The sequence below is a fragment of the Acromyrmex echinatior genome, chromosome 9 (assembly GCF_024713525.1).
Source record: "Acromyrmex echinatior isolate Ae372 chromosome 9, ASM2471352v2, whole genome shotgun sequence".
Taxonomy (NCBI): Eukaryota; Metazoa; Arthropoda; class Insecta; order Hymenoptera; family Formicidae; genus Acromyrmex; species Acromyrmex echinatior.
Genome location: NC_141860.1, coordinates 6,856,320 through 6,872,769, shown reverse-complemented (window position 1 = coordinate 6,872,769; position 16,450 = coordinate 6,856,320). Strand labels below are relative to the sequence as shown.

At 35.0% G+C, this 16,450-nt stretch overlaps 1 protein-coding gene across 2 annotated transcripts in view; it reads left to right on the top strand.

Moving 5' to 3' along the window:
• mub (poly(rC)-binding protein mub) overlaps positions 1 to 16,450 on the top strand; it is a 123,846-nt gene that overhangs the window by 35,361 nt on the left and 72,035 nt on the right. The gene's annotated exons all lie outside the window — the stretch shown is intronic.

Here is a 16,450-nt window from a genome sequence, read left to right as displayed (position 1 = left end):
TGTATTTACAATGATTTTGCGTAAAAACATTGTAAAATGTATTTTTAATGATTTTTTTGATGGATATAAATTAATCATTTTATTTAATATTCCGTAAACAATAATAAAACATATATATAGTAAAACTCGAAGACACTCAAGTAGTATTTACAAACAATTGTTTGTGTCAATTTCTCAATTTAGAATGAGTAAGATAGTATAAGTTGTACTCTTCTTTTTCATTCTTAGTTTCACACAATTGCTTGTGGCCAGATTCTACATAGAATCTTTAATTGACATGAGAAAATAAATTTTTTGAACAGCGGAAAGCGTCGATTTGAATCGTATATACGAATTGGCTCGATTTAATCGATTAAATCGATATATTTTAATTGTTAAGAATGCAATGAAAGCTCGACTGATTGATGCGATGGAAAATCGATCGATCACAATTTTTCCGGCGATACGAAAAAATGTTAGTTATGTGGGGGGGAGGGGGATGGCACGATCCGCCTGATAAAAATTTAACACTGGCTAATTAATCATTCATTTTGAATGTTAAAAATATCGTTAACAGTATAATTTTTAATACTGAAAATGAGTGATTAATTAGTAAATATTGTATCAAATTTCTATAAGGGTCTCAAAAAATTGAAATTGCACGTATTGATGGGATATAATGGAAGGATGCGTATATATCCATCTTGTTTAATCAGAATACGGGTGTATGTTACATGGATGTTGAGCGATCGCGGATACTCATGGGCAGAATTGCGCGCGCGCAGACTCCATACATGTGGAGAGATCCGCGCCTCTTGTTTTGATCGTAATAAACGCCGCGCGTCCACCTATATGTATACATCAGCTCGATGGCGACCGGGCGAAATATTAAAAGGGCAGAATTAATTACAATATCAAATGAAAATCGACTGAATCAATATTGATATATATATATATATATTAGGTGCGCAACTAAGTTCTCGCTATTATTTTGATGAAAATGCCATCAAAATAACAGCGAGAACTTAGTTGCGCATCTAATATATATGAAAAGCGCCATATTCAAGGCGATTCTTCGATCACTATGATATCATGACATCATTTGGTACTTAAAAACTTATATGTGATAAATGAGATCATGAAGATATCCTTATTGTTATTATTATGACTTTTGTCAGGGGAAAGTACGTATTACTTGTTATCGTTATTACACCGTTACTTTTTATCGTTATTTTGTTATAATAACGATTTGATAATAACATTGCGAATTTTTTATGGCGAACATCAGAGTCGGAGAAGTCAATTGTTACTTATAATGGATTAAAAAAGTCATTTGTTATTGAAAAAAGTAATTCATTAGTTTGTAATAAGTTACTTTTACTTGTTATTTGTAATGAATAAATAACGCGTCGATGCATTACTTTTTTCAGTAAATAATGTATAATAGTGACAAGTTACTTTTTAAAGTGACCTTCCCAACCTTAGTGTTTAGCTAGTTATTGTTTCAGTCATAAAAATTGTATGCCATCAAATCGTTATTATGAAAAGTGACTGTAAAAATAACGGCGTTATTATACTTTATTCTATGATTTTTTTTTACTTCAGATTATATTTGTTGTGAATTTATACAATTTCCAATTCAAACTTTGCGCTGATTGTTTGTTGGTCTTAAAACTCATTCCTATATCGAAGCTGAAGCAATGATATTACAAATTAAATTGACAAGCAATTTAATATTGATGCTATATAATAAGCATCATTAAATATTTGTAAATAATTTATTGCGAAAAATAATAATCTTAGCCGAGATTCGAATTCGGATCTCCCAAGTTTTAAATGAACATCCTTCCAATTCTATTATTGAGACATATATCACTTTGACTGAATATAATATTTTTCATTATACATGTAATTAATCACGGAATTAATCACGAAACATATGAAGAGAAAGCGCTTCTCTTCTTTGCCCTCTTTAGCATTTAACACTTGTCCTTTATAATTCTTTCATAAGTGATGTCATGTTTCATTTCGTTTATTCGAAAATAGTATATAGGGATTAATATTTCAGTAATTATTTCAGTAATTATTCCAGTAATTTAACAAAACGTCTCGCAAATTTAACTCCTAATTAAACTTAAACTAATCGATATTCGCGAAGTAGATAAAATTTTCCACGAAATGATTTGCTTTACCTCTATCGAAAATTCAGTAATTTTTGCGGAGACGACACAATGGTTTCCTCGAAGGCCACTGCCTTAGGATAAAAATCATAATTTTTCGATGGTCGCAGCATCTATGCACCCAAGCAGCGTGGTTAAATCCGGATATTTATAAACCGCATAACTCTCGTCGGTCGCGGTAGGGTAATTTATGCGTTATAACTGACTAACTAAGTTATGCGTTAGAGCTATCTAAGTTATGATTCACCCGAGACTCGACGATCCACGAGGACGTCGCAAAGCCGTTGGTCAAAGTTTCGTTCTGCGGTGTCATTAGCAATCGAAGAAAAATTTGTTTTACCAAATTAAAAAGTTAAACTCAAGTGATCTTTGATTATTTATTATCTTTGATTACACGATAAATCCTAAGTGATATATATTTTTTGTATTCCCCCATTGAAGAATCTTGCTATTCCAACCCTCGTGTGATAACAACTTCAATTATTCTTCAAAAAATAGAGAAGAATTATTAAATTGCTCGTCAGTTTAATATGTGATATCACTATTATAGTCTGTTTATGATTGCGTTTTAAAACTGAAAAGGATTTCAACGCGCGGCTTGCAAAATTGGATATGCATATATAAATTCACACTGAAAAACTTAAATACTAACATCCGCTTCGATCGAAAATAGTATTGTTTTTCTTAAAAAAATTATTATATCACAAAATTAATACAAAACTCAATAAAGACGCGCGTGATTTTCCTTCTTTTTAAGACACGAAGGTCGTGGAATTCCCGACACTGAAGGGATATTATACGTCGTACTCTATATCAAAACATACTTTTAATCTTCTTAAAAGATTGTAATCGCGAGAATCTTCCCAATTACGGGCGCTTCATATCGCATTTTCTGCGGTGTATCACATAATTAGTTGTTATATATAGTTATATAATTATAATTAGTTGTATTACATAATTAGTTTGCGCAAGTTGCCGAAATTAACGAGGACAAATTTTGAGGCGTGATTTCCGAACTAAGAAGCAGGAATATATAAAATTTGAAACATCAAAGTATTATCTTATTATTATTTTTAAATATTATATATGAATGACGTTTTACATCAGTGACATCGTAATACGATTTGTGACTGGTGAACACATCTATCTTTATAAAACGCAGAGTAAATAACGTAATTGACTCATATAAGAACAGTAAATTAATTTAATGTTAATTGTTAAAATTTCTAGTTTTTAATTTATGTTATTATTATACAGTAAAATGGGATTATAAAAAATACTGATATATTATGCGAGTAACTGAAGAAAACTAAGTAAAATAAGTCGAAACATTTTACTTCATACAGAGTATAACGATAAACCAAATTGTAATACATAATATAAAATCAACTTTTAATGCTCGTTATAGGCGATCCCGATTATATTTTGCTTTCCAATTTCACGAGCTAAATTATTTATATTGTAATAAGTGACGAGCTAGCACGTAATTATAACATTGCTCCTAATGATTGCGTGCGTTTTGGGATCTGTCGCGTCGTCGCTGTGACATTCCGGTGTTAAAAGGGAGACGCTTAGTCCGCGGGCCCCCCACGAGTTTGTTCCAGCAAATAGTATCGTCGGCGTACTATTATTACATCTAGACAACAAATGTGCGACGGGATATCGTGGCTTGAAGCGCGGATCTGTTAATAACTCGCAGTTGTCCAAAATAAACGCGTTTTACAAGAGGGGGGGGGGGAGGGGTAAATGTGCGCCGGAGTGTGGTGTACTTGGTACATAGTTAGAGATCAGGTCACCGACTGCTTCCGTCGTGCTATCTTGTGAAATACTTTGGACATCTTGGCGTTTAACGTACTGGACGCTGCCGTTTTGTATATCTTGGGGGAAAGATTTTTCTCTCGTCTCTCCTTTTCCGCCTTTTTCATATTTTCCAAGAGATATCTTCTTCCCGTGACATAAAATAACTTATGTATCGTGGTGAGAAAGATAGAATTTAGTGATAGAATTTAGGGAAGGAGGGAGAAATACGAAAAAGGATAAATCGTATAGAAAAAGTAGGTTTGGTCAGATTGACTGAAACTGTAATATTTTATAGATTATGAAATGTACTGATGAAAAATCTCCTTCAAAAAATAAAAAGGAGGCAAAATAAAAAAATGGACAGACTTTGCTGTAGCACCATTTGAAAGTTGCTATTTTAAGCCTAATTGGACTAAAAAATATCTTTATTCGTTGAACTATTTATTTTTTTGATAAAAGTTTTGATCAATATCTCATAATCTACAATATCACAGTTTCCAATTTGACTGCCACTTTTTCCATTTGTACAATTTGTACGGGGTTTTTTATATCAAAAATATTTTCTGCTTGTTTCTCCCAAAAGGAGTGAGGGATCAAGACATCGATAGACAAACGATAGAAACTGGAAGCGACAGTAACTTTGTCAAAGATCATATCAAACGTTTCGTATTATCTTATTCAAGTATAGCTATAACATTCTCTAGCCAGTCCCAGACTATGCACCTTCCCAATTTCTCTCTCTCTCTCTCTCTCTCTCTCTCTCCACTTCTCACATCGAGTTGCAATTAAGGTTTCCCCCTTCAACAGTATTCAACAGTTCCCGACGATACCACCCCTGTCTCCCGCGCTCTTGCTTTGTCCTTAAAGGAAGATTCAAGCCGGTGAGCTGTGCAAAGAGGCTTTCACATTATCTTTGCCGTGGCGGCAGTTGACAGTGTTCGCCGAAACTTTTGTTCTAGTTATGTTAGTTTGGGGGAAAGAGAAGCGCAGTGATGATAGAGTGGATATAAAGGAGGGACAGATATGGTATTTGCATATGTATGTGTGTATGTGTGTGCACGCGCGCGCGCACGTATATAAGTGTGAAGTGTACAAAAGATGCATTATTTTCATCGGAGAATTATTTCCGCTATCTTCGCCCGTTTGTCCGTTAGCGCGAGAGAAAGAGGAAGATAAATAGAGAGATAGAAAAATGGAGACAGAGAAAGAGAGGGTATATGTGTGTGTGTGTGTGTGTGCGAAAACGTAACTTGTATGTATTGTAGATGATGCTAGCAGGGCGCAGAATAACTCACGTATCTAAGTGCGCCCGGAATTTCCACGCTGTCCACAAAATGCGCTGATAAATATCTTATCAAACGCTCTGTGTGTCTCACGTGGACGTTAAAGATGGACGAGGGAACGTACCGACGCTTTTGCTCTTTGCGAGAGAAATGGACGGAACGAGATTGCGCGAGATATTTCGCGGAACGATGCATGGAAAAAGAGAAAAGTTTTTTTGTGATTATAATTGCATGGAAAAATAATTATAGTTAGGAGCTCCATTTTTATGGTTATTACTAAATAATTATGTATTGTTCTCACAAATATGAAAAAACAAATATTAATATGGTAAAATATCAAGATATAAATGGTAGATAAAATAAACGTTTTTAGTAATTGCAATTTTCAGTAATTGCAATTATAATGAATAATGAAACTATTTTCTTAAATCACTTAGGTCCAGTTCGACAACTCTCAGTTGAGAGTTAACTATGAATTGTGAAACTGACCCTAACTGTTTATGTGATCGTAATGTCTGAAAAACATGTTAAGAAAAATTGAAGCTTTTCAATCAGTGTGTCGCTATTATTAATAGTAAAATTAATACATAAAGGAAGTTCTCCGGAAGAGCAGCTCAGTATCAGTGCGTTCCTCGCCTTAATGAAGTGAAAGGTTTACGAAACATTGGCAATGGATAAAAACACGGTGATAATCCGCAACCCTTCTGATATCTTTGAAGGTAATACCCGTGAAAGCCTAAAAAGTGTCAACACGATTAATTATATTTACAAGCAATCATAAATATATAGTTGTCCCAAAAAATGACTACAAATTATATAATTAAATTATAGATAGATAATTGCAATCATTTTTTCTCAGCGTGAAAATAATTCCGGTTTTAGAAAGAGATATGCGAACATTGACAGATAACTTATTGCGACTTTATTTGTGAGACGTTTCACGATTGTCACATGCATGATCCGGGTTAATAGTTTTGTAAACGAGTGGGCTTGTGCGCGGACTATTCTGTAGTCCGACGATTCGATTCGACTGATCCGAAACAACACAATGGCTTCGAGATCCGGTTCACAATCATGCACTGCTTTTGTCTCTGGCATTAAAATTTTATTCCACGACTTGGTCCGGAATAAAATACGGATACGGAGTGCGTGAACGGATCAGACATGAAAGATGAGAGCTCTCAGCGAGAGTGATCCACGTCGACTTCAAAGAGCACAATACCAATCAAATTGGAAGCGAATGCGGATTACCGCGCTCGCATCTCATTCTCGTGTTAAACGTTTTTACGAACGGGAAAGTATTTCTGGATTTTTCGTCCTCACAACATCTAGCGCTCCCGCATTCATCTTCGACGCAACATTCGAAACGCGAGAGCGAGGCTTCAGCATTATGAATGTCCGCTCGGAATTGCTCTTTCTGCTGTGCGACGACAGTGATATTTTAATCAAAAAACGACCTTTCACCGATTTTCCATCTCCCGGAAAAGGAAAGATTTTAAGGACCCCGAGATCAACCGCGGTATGTCGCGTCGGTGAGAACCGAATTGGCGAGGAAACGCGAAATTTACGCTCCACTTTGTCGGATTGGCCTGGTACGGGCTAGCAGAAAAATCGAATTCCGGTGTGTTAGAGATCAAAGGGGCGCGACGAAGGGAGACGCGTAACTTAATTTCTTTATTTTTAGCCGCTTTAGCTCACAAGTGCGCCATTCTAACGATCCATGCTTTGAATTTCAAGCCTTCGCTTGAAATGCATTCTAAACGCCTTTTTCATTTTTTTCAATTGCAAGTATAGACGTAAAAAATAATATCGAAATCACACTATCGCGCGTGTATGTAATTAATATAATACATGAATATACCTAATGGAAGTAAAAGTCATTTCGGAACGATTAGCTAAAGCTAAAATAAAAAAAATGATTTTGTCAGCTGTAAATTCAAACACTACAGAAAATAGGTAACAGAAATATGAATAACAAAGGCACAGGTATAAAATGAATTCTATAGAATCTATTAAATATTTAGCTAACGAAATGTTATATTTATATATTTTCATAATACTTTGGATTTATCATATTTTATTGATATCTAATTGATCTTAATAAATATCTTAATAAATTTATTGTTATCTAATTTGATTTAATCGTCATTCGTGTGAAAGAATCTGTATAATGAATAGATTCTGCGTGGCCTATAATTGTTTGTGCGTTGCAGCGACTTTCCAATAAATCACTGTAAAAGTTACGCTATGACTTTGCCAAACAAACATGTAGAGACGTTTTACAAGTGACCTGATTTTAGCTCGGTAATGAAATATTTAACAATCATTCGTCATTTGAGATTTATAGTATTTACAAATTATATTTTCATCATTCACTTGTGCTTCAAACAAAGTAACGCACAAATTAGTTTCTTCTTTTTAAGAATACATTTTTCGGGTTTTTTTCTCCTCTCGTTGTGTTAGAAAAATAATTCGAATAAAATTGTATAAAATTATCACAAGCATCGGTCCATGAAATAAACATTTGTTTATATTTATATCGACGTGTTATCTATTGCATTATTTAATCCGATTTAAATTTCATCTAATTCATTCCAGTAGTTAAACATTTAATTGCGCTTTGCGTTGGTTTATTTTATAGAATTGTGGAAATTGTAATTTGGAATTTGAATTCGTTGATTGTGGTGTGGAGGGCGCGTTAAAAGAATTAGCTGTTTAATGTGCATCAATAAACATATACTATCCAATTATACTTTCGCAGAAAATACAACATTTAAATCCAAAAGAGAGTGTAACCTTCGATAATATATGCTGATAATAATTTTTAAAGCTGAAATAATTTTTAAGGATATTTATAATTCGGACACGTTGTGTTCTGAAAATATATCTTGATCGATTTAACATTATGAATAAATCGAAAAGCAAATACTCTAAAGTATCTCTTTACACATGATATATGAATGTGACAGAGAAAATTAATCTATGTTATATATCGAATTTCTTAAGATAGTCTAATGCATGACCGAGTTCGCGGAGACCTCCCTGAGGCCGGCGACCTCGCGAGAGAGATGTATCCTTTTGATAGAGAGTTAAAAACGGTATCTGATCGCAGAAACGGATGGACTATTCGGGGATTGTCTTCTGCACGACGGACGTTCTTCGATGAGAAAGAGGATCGTCGCTTCGATCGAAAATCCCTTGCCAGTTTCGACCGGTTGCTTGGTCTATAATTATACACGCTGCAAAAACAATCCCTACTTTATGATACATCGAAACGATGCATGTTTCGCGGTTCGACGAGATAATTAGGCTCCTAGCCAAGACCACGTACTTTACGATTGCCGCGCCAAACGCGAACAATACCAGTTGCTCGACTTCTTCAATCCCCTTTGGACACAGTATATATTTATTATCCAATATATTTAACTTCTTATCGATTAAATAAGTTTCGTAACATTTATTCTTGGAAATTACAATTTGCGTTAATTATTTTCAAATTTTATTTTTTTTTTGCTCACATTAATAAACTGATTTATTATTTTTTTTTTGCTTATTTCAAAGTGATTTGATTTATTACGTATCATATATATGGTATATTAATATAATAGATTGTACAGTAAATTTTTAATAAATTGATTGGTCGTTACATTATATTAAATTACAGAAAATTAAATGGAAAAAAGTGATTCGCTACATGGTTTCAGAACAGCAAACTGGAACTGTAAATTTATATGGGATTTTATTAGACATAAGAAATAATGGAAGGGATAAAACAAGGTGCGAGGAAAATAGAATTTTCCGTCATATAATCTATAGGTGCATATGAAGTACATCGGCGCGGAAATGTCGTGGGGGATAACCTACTTCTACATGTCTGTATGTGCGTTTTTACGTACGTGTGAGTAATATAGGAAATAGGTCGAGGGTAGTTTCCGTCCTGTAGGTGGTTTCGTTAAATGAATATTAATGCGCGTCTAGTGAGAGACCGACCTAACCTTTTGAATTCGAGTTTACAGATGAAAATGTTCTCTCTCTCTCCTTGCATTTAGGAAATAATGCCCCCTGGTCATAAGATTCGGCGTGAAATTATATATTCTTCTTTCGAGAACGGAGAACTCTTTGTTCGCGATCCCATCGAATGAAATAAAGATAATTGATGACAAGCCAATGAAAGAAAAAAGAAAATAATTATAGGATGCTGATGTATAAGAAAGATCCACTTCCTTTTTATCAAATCTTCTCTCATTTGCCGGCACTTATTTCCCAGTGGGGAATGAGATTTTGAATCGGATTTCAAGCCCTCTCCCCTACGGGCAAGTACTTTTAATCGGTTACACGGTGGAAAAAAATATTATCTGAGTAAACTGAGGGAATATATCCAGATCTCTGGGCGTATGAAAAAAAAATTTTTTTCCGCGATGGCTTTTCTTCAATCTGCATATATCAAATGTAAATATTAAACATGAAAAATATAAAAATATCAAATAGACAATTGCAATTATTATCAATGTATTATGGGAAGCAAATATTGGACAGTAGATAATAGACAATAATTCATGCGTCTAACGTATGGTAATTTAGTTATTATAATATATAATTATTATAATTTCTCTCTTTTCCCCCGCAGGCTATCTGAATTTGGGAAGGAAATAAAAATACCAGATACCGTTGAGATTAAATAAAAATTGGTCGCCTCTTTATAATCTTCTTTTATCTAGAAATTTCACAGAAAAATATACGGTCTGCCAAGCATTCGGATGATATTCAATTTTCTCTCGTAAATCTCTCCGGCAGGATACCACATTTATCCTCGTCGTTGCGTGGCCATCTTCGAGGATGTATTCGCCCAAGAACGATGGCGGCTCGCCTTCGGTGAGCTCGTTTTGTTCCCAGATGCGTTAATCTTACCGCCTTTCGTCCATGTCTGCTCGCAGTCGTTCAGTAACCGCGAGGTAGGATATTTCGTGCACGTAGTCAATTTACTCGACGAAATGAGCAGCTTACCAGAGTGATGGATTCCGCGACAGGACTATCTATTGGTCACAAGGGAACAAACGCAAGTCCGATCATTAATTAGTAATGAAAAGACAATAAAGCTCATAATAATAATATTAATCATATTTTAGCATTTTGAAATTAATTTATAGTTTGATTGCTGAACATTACTATGTGCAATTCGCAAAACATTGATTATATCACGTACAAATGGAAAATACTATATTTCAAGAATAGAACCCAGCCGGGTAACAGAAATGATTGGTCGAATTGACGTCGATGAACCAGTCTGCCATAGTCCCATTGACGTCAATCAATGTCGATACGACTAATTATTTCTAGCCGGGAAATATCTCGTCGAGTTTGATTAAATAAATTTACACGCTATAACACTTCAAAAACATATTTTACATTAAAAATATTAAGTAAATTGTGTTTGGTAAATTTACACACTAACACTTTAAAAACATATTTTTAATTAAAAGTAATAAGTATAAATTGTACTCATTTCAAATAAATAACGCTGTGTTATCATAATAAATAGAAACGTGTGCGAGGATCGTGTTGGCGAGTACAGAAATTGTCATCAGCCTATCCGTGTCTCTGGAGATACCGGTCAGTTATATGTCCCCAATAAACTCCCTGCAGACAAGTTCTGCAAAAGTTAAAATTAAACATCGAACTTTCTGTCCGCCTAGACATTGCAGTCTCTTTAAACACGACAGGATTATCATCACCCTCATGCAATTAAGCTGTCAACTTGATTTTTTATGACGTAACATTGTCTCAGATGAATAGTATATTACACTCTAAATTTCTTGCAAGAAATTTAGAGTGTACTTATTTGTTTTCTTTCACGTTAATGTTGAACGTCGCAAAAGTTGAACGTCGAGGAAGATTCAAGATTTTGCGAGAAGCATCTTAAAGTATAACGCAATGGAGGTGGGACGATAATTGGTTAAGGAAAATTAGCGAGATGGTGGCATCAGGCGGAACACCTCTGGTCGCCACGTCTTCAAACTCAATTATTGTCTCGCAATTAATGGCCGGTCGAACTCGGGAGTTAGGCGGGTTACGAACCAGTGGAAAGTTCGACCAGCGACGCGCCATAATGCAATTGATTCACCGTATATGCACGTCGCTGATTGCGCGGCCTATCCAGCAAATGACCGGCCTTTTCGAAATGGAAGCTACCTTGATCCCTTGAGGGAGATTGTCATTGCAATATGTGTAAAGTAAAATATAATAAATATTTTATAGACAGTGTGTTCCCATAGGTAGTTAGCGACTTTTTTTATATTTGACGGTCAAATTGTTATACGCGAGAATCTTTTTTGTACTCTTCATTAATCTTGTTGGCAATGTATTAGGATCAGGCTTTTTATCGGTTTTAAAGGAAATCAAGAATGAGAAAAAGGGGGAGGGGAGGAAGAAAGAAAGAACTCTCCCTCTTTTCTGATTTTAATGAGCTTCGAATATGTTGTAACATATGTAGCTTAATATAGGAGGCATTTATTTTTATACCACATCTTTCTCGTGTCTGCGGTTTTGTTGTATTAAAATATATATAATTCCTATATTTATCGTTCCCTCTTCTCTTGTCTCTTTCCGCTAATTGGATTTACGAAACGAGTGATTTTTATAAAACAACATAGTTGACCCCGCGTTGAACCTTTTCTTTTTAGTTGGGTCAGCTAGTATTATACATGCAGACCTGAGTCTGCGGAATCGAAAGTGTCGGAATTAAATTTAATTATTAACAAGTGTCGCGATGGTTGAAGCCATTTCCATTTCGTCGGATAACGTTGATTTAATAAATACCCCATTTTCATCCGTATTCATTCCGGTAAGACCGAAATCAGAGACCTGTAATCTCTCGGACAGTCTGGGTGGAAAAGGGAGAGAAATAATATTAATATAAGAAAACCGATCGCGCCCCGCGATGAATCACAGTGTTGAGATTGAATCAATATAATCAAAATCGGATATCGAATATTGAATCAGGCGCCATGACTGTCGGTACATAAGCGACGAAAGATTTCGTGCACATCCACCGCAATATATAATCTCTCGACATTTTTGTCAGGCAGAATAAAGAGATCGTGAAAATTGTATTTCTTGAAAAATTTCGCGTACATTCTAATCGCAATAATGTGATTTAATAACTTAAACAACTGCGAATTGCAAATTGACATTATTTTATTTATATTATTTCGGATAAAATTGTTTGACTGTTTACTAAAGACACTGTTTACTAAACAGTAACTCTAAGTCAACAGTTTGACTAGATACTGTGTTTGCTAGATAGTAATTAGTTAATAATTATTCAAAGTGTCTGATTACAGACGTCTGTTTGACATCTAATTGAATTAGATTTAAAAAATTATATATTTTTTTTCTTTCAATTTTCATTTTACTTACTATATTAATAGTTAACTGTATTAAATACATATAATGACCTTACCAGTACAAATCCGGATATCTCGCGACTATTTTTTTCACCAATTCAAAATAATTTCACCAATTCAAAACATTTCTAAAAATTCACAGATATATTTTCAACTTTATAGAACAAATGTTTAAACTTTAGTTTGAAAAACAATAAAATATAATATATAATTTCATTCGTCAAATTTATACGAGAAATTTGCACGAACAAGAATCGGTTGGATACGAAATATTTAGAATAGTATCTTAAGGATTTTTAAACAATTTTAGGTGCTTTGTGAAGTCGAACGGAATACGATTATATGAAACAAACATGAATGAAAGATTTTATGCTTTCAAATTTTTGTACAGTAAGTTCGGTTAGTACGACCATGTTTTTTTTGTCTTGTAAATGGAAGAATCGTTTTCAAGACGTTACGTTCGAATTTTACGATCACACGAGGCGAAATCGGAAGAAAGGTCACCGTTTTAGTTCACTTTAAGTCAAAATACGTGGCCTTTAGGCGTTGCGAAATGACTGAATGTGTCGTATTGGCAAGGAATTTGAAAAAAGACGGTAAAAGAGGAAGGAAATAAATGGGGTGAATTACTTAAAGTCTTTTGCGTTCGGTAAAACGAAGTGTTTCGAGTTAGAGGCTTTTTTTCTCGGTGATTTGAGAAAAGCTATCTACGTGGGTAGGCTTCTATCTTCGACAGCACGCCATGTTTATAGGTCGTATTGCGGAGGCTTCGCTTTTCTTATTGGATGAAACCATAGCACTGATACTATGTAATTGCCAAATCCTTTTAATACCAGCCATTCGAAAACGCGTATAATGCCGTAACTTCTATTTCTCTTTAATTATCTATTTAAAATATTTAAATTATTGAATAATAAATTATTTACTTACATTTTACAGATTTTCATTTTCTTTCTTTATAGCTCCGTTCCAACAAAAGCAGATAATTTTTTTTTAAGAGAGCGATTAAAAATCTTCTGAAAAGATTGAATAAAATTGCCTTTAAATCTTCTTCTTTTTATAGTCAGTTATATCATAATCATGATTACTTTTAGACGCGGGTAGGTCTAGCTTTCCAGCGAATCCTGTTTTTTTTTTTTTGCTGCAACGAAGATGAACGAGGGGCTCGAGAGCAAAGGTAATTCTCGTGCAACGGCGAAACTTGAAGGGCCCTCAAGACAAAGTTGATCGTGGAAGACCGTGGAAGATGAGACAGAAAAGTTCTCTCCCTCGTGGCACGACGCGACGTGTCGCGGTGGGAAGGTTGGATCGATCTTGCTGCACTACGTTAAGTTCGATCTGGATTTCGACGTGGCGTGTTCTCCCGGAAATTCTGAAAGTTTCACGACAAAGTCTCTCCAGTGACGAGAGGGACGAAAGAGGGAAGGCACGATCTAGGCTGGCGCAATCACAGATGTGACAAAGTCGACTTCCGCTCCCACTTCCACTGCACGTTTAATCCTGTCAGTTTAATATCGTAGCTCTATATATAAATATTACATGTATTGCGCGTTGTTCCCAGGAACGAGGAACGAGTTACGTTTCATTTACGGATTATTTGAATTTCGGATCGATTTGGTGAAAATATTAGTGAATATCGTCTCACTCGACAGCCTCTCTCTCTGTGAACGAAAAATATAATGATGCCATTTTCTTTCGCAATATTTTAACGTGCGCGATAAGGTCTTGAATTTTCTTTTTATTCTAATTTAACGTTTCTCTTTGTTACAGAATCAACATAAAAATATGTTCGTTGTGCAATGTCAAAGGTTTCATATTGTTTTATATCGTTCTACATAATCGGCTCTAAAGGGTATGCCGAGGCAACATCATAATCAATATTCTTTCCATCGTCGTAAACTCTATTTTCTTGTCTTCGAGGTACGCCGGCATTAATTTAATAAGGCGCGATCAAAAGAGTCCGCCTTCATGCTTGCAGCCGGTAATTAACAAGGCGCGAAGTACCGTAGATTGTGTATATGAGCACGGCGCTCGGGCTTACGTGATTGCATTTTTCCATGTTCCCCTTAATGACACCCCGCGTAATTATATCATAAATTTTAATCTGCCACACGGCGGACTGCGCTTCGCCAGTGATTCCGAATATTACGCTAAGATTTCTGTCCTGACGTTGCGTAGCTCACCTACTTGCGAGGCGATTTGCTTTTACGAGAATTTCAATTAAAAGTAATTTTAATATTGCGTCACGTATATAATTACAAGAGGTTTACGCCAAAGAATAAATCATATTTATACTCATAAGTTAACCTTTTAAAATAAACCGACCACGATAGAAATAATTTAACTTTTCTTTACCGACTTGTTGAAACTTGGATCTCGTAAATGCAATCGATAAAAAAAAGTTGTCATCTATGTCATTTGCAGATAGAAACACATGAAACACATTGAAGAGTTTCATTTACAATTGCATAAAGCACGATATTATATGCTAGGTGTTGCGAGCGAGTATGTAAAGTAATCCTGCATAACGGTAATGTAATTTCATATAATACGACTTGCTTGAGCTTTCTATAATCCGATACTGCCTGTAGAGATAGAAGGAGAATTCTTCGTTTTAGCCGGAAATACTCAGATATTATTACGCGAATATTAATGTGAAAAATAATTCTTTTCCTCTCTCTTTTTCCCCTCTGTCTCGGAAACAAGATTTTAATCTCGGTTTTCAAAGCGGTACAAATTAGCACGGAATGCAAGAGACCCTTGTGTTCTTACCGGCTTGCGTCAAAATGATAATGTCGCGATGAGACGGTGCGGTTGTGGTTTCATCTATTTCCCATTCTAAATTTTTTACCTCACGATATACCTTTTATATTCCATTTTCCAAGAGCTGTCCCCCTTTCTTTCTCGTTAACGTGATTTACCGTGAGTTAAGTCTCGCGTGTTTATTGACATGAACCGGGTGCTCGACTGACCTTCTGCAACGGAATAATAAACGGGCAATGCATTATAATGATGGCTTGATGAAAGCATCTCGGTTCTACGATAAATCGAGTAATAATTTCGCGCGAGTCGCTTGTGAAATTTAATGCCGCTATTGCTGGCCGATGCGTAGCGTTAAAATTCTCTTCATTTAACGAACCCCACACATTCACAATGCCTTACAGATAATGGTTTTTGCACATCGCGCGGGCGGACGTGCACAAGCCTATGGCCGAACAGGATTTCGCTAATTACTAATTGCCAATGAATTCACCCGCCGGGTTATATAGCCGATCTTTAATTAAAATTTTCAATCTCCGAATTCAAATATTTACCGGGACAGTTAGCATCTCCGTGCACTCGCGGTAGGATTATGCATTTTCCTACATTCCCTCAAATATCATAAACCCCTATGGTCTAACATGGGTGATTCAAGAAATTAGTCAAATGTTAAAAATTTTACAAAAGATTTGAATACAACGAAAGAAACAGCAAGAAAAGACAATATATAGATTCTTAGAACTGTTACCAAAATGGTACATAAATAATACAGTTTTTTTATAATAATACATTTTATATTTCTTGAAATACTCTTATTTCATGGATTTTGTATTCTATTTTATGTATTTATATTTTAAAGTTGTGAATTTTAGATTTCGAGTGCAGACAATGCCTGTCTCTGTCAATATAATATTTCATCCTATTTAATGTCCGTAGCTGTGGACGTTGATACTACTTGGATGATTGGCCATTTTATTGATGGGATGGAGTCTCGGTAAAAGCTTTTCGGCATGATGAACGTAACGAGCTTTGAACATAAAGGGAT